This window comes from Lactuca virosa, chromosome 6, assembly GCF_052849685.1.
Source record: "Lactuca virosa cultivar CGN04683 chromosome 6, Lactuca_virosa_CGN04683_v6, whole genome shotgun sequence".
NCBI classification, from domain to species: Eukaryota; Viridiplantae; Streptophyta; class Magnoliopsida; order Asterales; family Asteraceae; genus Lactuca; species Lactuca virosa.
The window spans coordinates 66,729,553-66,735,947 of record NC_136431.1 but is presented as its reverse complement, the minus strand read 5'-3'; the positions used below and the strand labels follow the sequence as shown (position 1 = coordinate 66,735,947).

The 6,395-nt window shown below is 36.2% G+C and overlaps 1 long non-coding RNA gene across 1 annotated transcript; it reads left to right on the top strand.

Moving 5' to 3' along the window:
* Positions 1-5,411: 5,411 nt before the first annotated feature.
* On the top strand, positions 5,412-6,097 carry LOC145121022 (uncharacterized). Its single transcript, XR_013714461.1, has 2 exons — positions 5,412-5,511; positions 5,606-6,097. It is a non-coding gene; the product is annotated as an uncharacterized LOC145121022 (long non-coding RNA).
* Positions 6,098-6,395: the final 298 nt, after the last annotated feature.

Below are 6,395 nucleotides of genomic sequence, written 5' to 3'. Positions count from 1 at the left end.
AGTTTAAAGCGAATAATACATGTATATTTTGTTCATCCACCATAAATATCAAGAACTCAGATAATATGCACACATAGCATGTAATTTATATTAAATACTTCATATCTATGTGTAAGATGAAAGTAACTATGCACTCACTTGTTAAAGTGATGATTCCAAACTCAGGCAGCTCTTTGCTTCTAATAATTATATTTTCCTTTGACGAAACCTAGTATCAGTACCGCTAGATTTTAGTCTAATATTTATTGCGACTATTTACGAGCGATATTGTTTTATAAGTGTTAAACAATACTTTTCAACCACTATGTACAGACAGGAGATAGACATGAAACACTGGAGGGCATAACCATTTTGGCATTATAGCACTTCTGAAATCCAACAACCATATGCGGCCCTTCAAACCAGATTCCCCGTACCGCGAGTAGTTAAAAGATATTATAATAACACTTTGTATATTATATTTTATAATACATATATTGTTTATAAGTTCATAATAACGATAATAAACTTAAAAGTAATCTATACTTAAAGTAGGGTAAGCATAACTTAGTTATAAGAGGGTTTGGGTAGGAGTCGGGCTCTGCGGGGGCAGAACTTCCGAGCCGAAAGCTCTTCTTCTCGGAGCCTTCTGGCGCTCTGGGGCTTACCTCTAGCACTTGGAAGTTACTAGGGAAAGGAAGAGAAGATTTGGGGGTGTTGGGGAGAGAAGGGTTGAGAGATGTGTGAGAATTGAGGTGATTTGCGCCTCTATTTATAGGCTGGAATTTGGCTCAACACAGCGTGTTTGAGAGCCCTACATGACGTGTTGGTGTGCCAAGTGTCACCATCTGGTGGCAAGGCGTAGGGAGGAAGCAATGGTCAGGATCGTGCCACGTGTCACTCGCATATTACTCCAAAAACTAATTATCTTCTAAAATCCTTAACTTTCGCATACGAGCTCCGTTTTTGACGTTCTTTATATCCACACGTAGGTATCGACGGGATATACAACTTTCATTTGGACTCTGTCGGCTAATTTTAAGATTATTTTTAAAGTTATATTTTAACAGACTTGGACAGTTAAAATCTGTTAAATTCATAACTTTGTCATCTGAAAGCTGTTTCCGTCTGAAATTATATCGTTGGGTTCCTATTAATGAGATCTTAAATTCTCATTTAGGTTGTGTCGGCTAAAAATTGACCGATCTAATATTTAAATTCCTGGCTGTGCACTACTATGTAAATCTTAGAAAAATCAGAACTTCCTCATACGAAGTCTGATTTGGACGTTCTTTTTATGCATGCTCTTAGTTTAACGTATACTACGCATTTCGTTTAGATCACTAAGGCTAAAAAGTATTTTATCGCAAACTCACTTTTTACGATTCCCGTTGTTGTGCCGGTTTTCCCGCAAAACTTTGACAGGTCATAACTTGTTCGTTATAAGTCGGATTTCAGCGTTCCTTATATCCCCGAAATCCTTCTTACGACTACTTCAACTTTTTTCATAGATATTGGGTCTATCTATTATGTTATTTTTTATGCTTATTTTTATTATTATTTTATTACATCGTTAATAGTAAGTATAATGCACATAAAATCACATAATTCACATAATATTGAGATAATTCCTATTCATTACTTCAAAATGCGTTACAATTGTTGACCCTAACTATTACATCGTTATGATAATGCTTAGCCTAGACACAAAGGTGTTACATATATGTCCCATCCAGAAGGGTTCCATGATTCAAAGAAGGATTATGTATGTTTGCTGAAGGAATCTCTATATGGTTTGAAGCAGTCTCCAAGAGAATGGTACAAGAGATTTGATTCATTCATGATCTCGCATGGCTACGCTTGGAAATAGTTTGAGAATTCTGTCTACTTAAAGGAGTTATCACCAGATTCCTAAACATATTTGTTGCTATATGTTGATCTTATGCTCATCACAGCCAAGTACATGGTTGGAATAAATGAATTGAAGGCGACCCTGAAGAATGAGTTTGAAAAGAAAGATTTGGGAGAAGCAAAGAAGATATTGGGAATGGAGATTCAAAGGGATAGAAGGGAACGACAGATGTGTTGCTCATCGTGTTTGTGTATTTCTCAACAAAAGTATATTGAGAAAGTTTTGCAGTCTTTCAACTGTGATCAGTCCAAACCAGTTGGAACACCTTTGGCGGCTTACTTTAAACTTGGTCTAGATACCATACCCAAAGCTAATGAAGAAAGGAAATACATGAGCATGGTTCCGTACTCTAGCTTTGTTGGAAGTCTCATGTATGTAATGGTTTGTACCGGACCTGATTTAGCTCATTCAGTTAGTGTGGTAAGCAGGTTTATGAGCAATCCAGGGAAGGCTCATTGGGAAGCTGTCAAGTGGATCATGCGATACTTGAAGGGAACGACAAATGTTTGCTTGGTGTATGGAGCTAATATGAAGGCTGACTTGGTCGGATATGTTGACTCTGATCATGGTGGTGATTTGTTGAAGCGCGTGTCACGAACATGTTATATTTTCACTTTGTTCGGATGTGCCATCACTTGGAAGTCAATGTTACAAGATATCATTGCTTTGTCTACAACTGAATATAAGTACATGTCTATGATGGAAGGAATAAAGGAGGAGATATGGTTGCATGGGCTTATTCAGAGGCTTGGTCTGAAGGTGGAGAACCATGTATTGCACTATGATAGTCAGAGTGCGTTGAATCTTGCAAATATTCCTATGTATCATGAGAAAACAAAGCATATTGATGTCATATTGAATTTCATTCATGACATTTTGGAAAAAAATAGGTTCTCAGTACTAAAGATTGATACCAAGGTGAATCCAGTAGACATGTTAACAAAGTCGTTGCCCACAAAGAAGTTCAAGCTTTGCTTGGACTTCGTTGATGTTCGTAGGAGGTAAGCCCCTTCGGGGCTTAATGGCAGGAAGGGAGAGGAAGTTCTTGTTTGAGATGGAGACAGAGGATGATCAAGTCAAGGTGGATATTGTTAAATGTGACATGAGCATTTGGATCATTTGAGTTCAATGGAGCACTTGGAACTCAATGGAGCACTTGGGGTTCATAGAGCATGTAACAAAGGAACGGATCATCTCAGAAAACGATGGATCTCCTGACAAAGGAACGGATCAATTGAGAAGAAACGAATCTTCTAAAAGTAGGTATGGAGCACCTGGAAGTGGAATTGAGCATCCTATGATGGGATGCGCCACTTAGAATCAAGGTGCACCACTATTGGAACTTGATATGGCACAAAGTGACTTGATATGCCACGAAGTGACTTGATATGCCACCAAGTGACATAATTTGCCATCAAGTGACCGGATATGCCACCAAGTGACATGATATGCCATCAAGTGACAGGATATGCCACCAAGTGACTGAATATGCCATTCATGATGTGGATGCGCCATTATGGAGTGAATGTCTAGATATGCCAAACTTAGAGAGGATGTGTCATCCCTTGGTCAAGATGCGTCATCCTCATACCTGATGCGCCATCTTGATGCAAGGATGCGCCAATTGGTTCATTGAAATTAAGGTATCTCGTGATGAGCCGTAAGCTATGAAGTCCCCTATGTTGCTCAAGATTGTTCAAGGAAGCTCAAAAGTTGAAGATGCTCAAGGATTATTGCTTGATGTGCCACCATGATGGTTGATATGTCATGATGATCCTGATATGCCACTCTTGCATCATGATATGTCACTATGGATCATGATGCTTCGTCATGTGTGTTGTTGATGCTCATGCAAGGATGAATGTTCCAGAAGATGTTGCATGACAGATTGTGATTGGTTGACATCTTTCATGGGACTATAGGCCAATGGGCTTGGCCTATTGGTGTTTTAGGTATGATCCATCAAGTATAAATAGGGAGGCATGCTAAGTCATTTTTTATCTTGAATTTTAGAGTGTTTGACGAATATTTGTGAAAATTGTACTTATAACCTCTGTTTCAGAGCTCTTAAATAAGAAATACTCCTCTCCTGCTCATGGACGTAGGTCATCTTGACCGAACAACATCAATACCGTGTCTTGTGTGCTTTTCGTTTTTCTAGTTATCCGCTTACTTCCTAAAAACATCATTATTAAATAACATTATTTCATTTTGTAGAGCTCGGTTAAAATATTCTTAATTTGTCTTCATATGCTTTGATAATTATTGCCTTGCATTTTGGTCGTTCTCAAATAAAGTTTTATTTGGGAATTGTAAAATTGGCATTTTATGATTATTGCTTGCACCTATAAAAATCAAACAGTATTTGGAGTTGTATCTCAAATTTAAAAGACAAATTATACTTTTCTTTTAAGAAATAGTGAATTGTAAGCTTGACATTCGTTTTGGAAATTTTGCTTGCTCATGAAAAGTTACATATGTGATAGGGTGAATGCAATGTGTGTATGTTAAGTGATCTTAGATGGTAATCCAATTTTTTCTAAAAAGTTTGGACAATATTTGGAATGAAATTTATAGTCCGGACAAATTTTGTCACAAACTCTTCCAATTGTTTTATAGTACAAAATTACAAACTGTTCCAATCTATTATACAGAGTTTATTTCAATTTTTTTATTAATACATTTTAATATTGTTATTATTGTTTTAAGGGAAATTAGGTTTCTACTACTGTTTATGTTTAGTATGTATGTTCTATTATTGTTTTAATGGAAAGTATATTGCAATTAAAATATATTACTATTACTATTTTTTATTATAAAAAGCTCCATTTTTTTGACTGGTTTTGTATGTAAAAAATATTTTTTTACTGTTTTTAGTGATATTCTAATTCTACATACTTATTTTTGTTTTATATTTACAGACTCAATGACCGTCCAAAACATTAATTTGATACGGGACTTTTATATATATATATATATATATATATATATATATATATATATATATATATATATATATATATATATATAAAATCAGTGGTTTCCAAAGGTTGTAATCTAGTATTTCATAAGAGCCAAATAAAAAGTTAAACAAACAAAGCAGATAAAAAAATTACGAACAGAAAAAGATGAATCCCAAGAAGATCCCGACCATCTAAAAGAAGCTAAAGATTAAAATTTAACAACCGCGTACAAGTTTGAAGAAAGGTAAACAAATCAAACAACAAAAAGAGCCACATAAGAAGTTAACAAAAGAAAGATGACACATGGACGTTATAATTACACACAGAATGATTAAATGACAAATGCCTAAAACAATGAATGATGGGGGGAAGGATTAGGAATTGGCCTTCAGTTTCTTGTAATTGCAGTATTTACTACTTATTTCCCTTTTTTATACCCTTCTTGATCATTTATTACTCTCTCTCTCTCTCTCTCTCTCTCTCTCTCTCTCTCTCCCCCCCCCCCCCCCCCCCCCCCCCGAGTTCTTATAAATGGCCTTACATCCGCTAAACTACCAAACCACCTCACTTCTGGTTCTGCTCTTCTTGATCACCACCCTAATCTCTCTCCTCTTTCTCTCTTGTGCTTGACAAAAAAAAAAATCTATCAGCTTTAAGGTGAACACATGTAATATGATCATGGGTTTTCATGATGGCGGTGTTTGGTGATCAAAGGTTTGACCTTTTAATATCTTTTTTCTTTGATTTTCAGGGAATTGACTTCTATCTTCTAGAGGATCAAGTGCGGTTGAAAGTTAGCCAGGAAAGATGAGCAGAAGAAGTGATGGAGGACACGGACTGAAGCTTGACTTGAAACTCAACTTATCCCCGCCGAGAACTCAATGGCCGGTGACGGAATCACCCAATCGGTCGTCACCAATCACTGTATCTCCGACGAACTCATGTGTGTCATTGGAGCTTGCTCAAGATGAGGTGGAGCTCCGGTACTCAAGCAGCCCGGAGACAACTTCCATGATGCTGGCCGGATGTCCTCGCTGTCTGATGTACGTTATGCTTGCGCAGGATTTCCCTAAGTGCCCTAAATGCAAGAGCACAGTTCTGCTTGATGTTGTTCTTGACAAACCGATCAAAAAATGAGAAATTAGTTCAGTTAAATTTAATGTCTTTAGCTTGCTAGTTTTATCAATATATTTTGCCGCCGTTTCAGATTAACGTCTAGAATTGGTGGGAAGTTTTTGTTTTTTATTTTATTTTTATAATTCTAATTCTTTTTTCTGTTTTTATCGGTGATTTTTATTTTATAGGTGATGTTTACTTATATTCTATTGTATTTTTTTTATGTGATGAAATATGATGTTTAAAGATGATTCCCCTCTTATCCCTCTTTTTTCTACTTTTTAATCTTTAGCATGAATATAGGAGTGAATCCAACATTGTTCAATGCGTGGATTATGAAAAAAAAAATGGCCGTTGCGTATGGCAATTTCTCATCATAACTACTTGATCGTATTTATTTCTTTTTTTTTTGTACTTGTGGATTT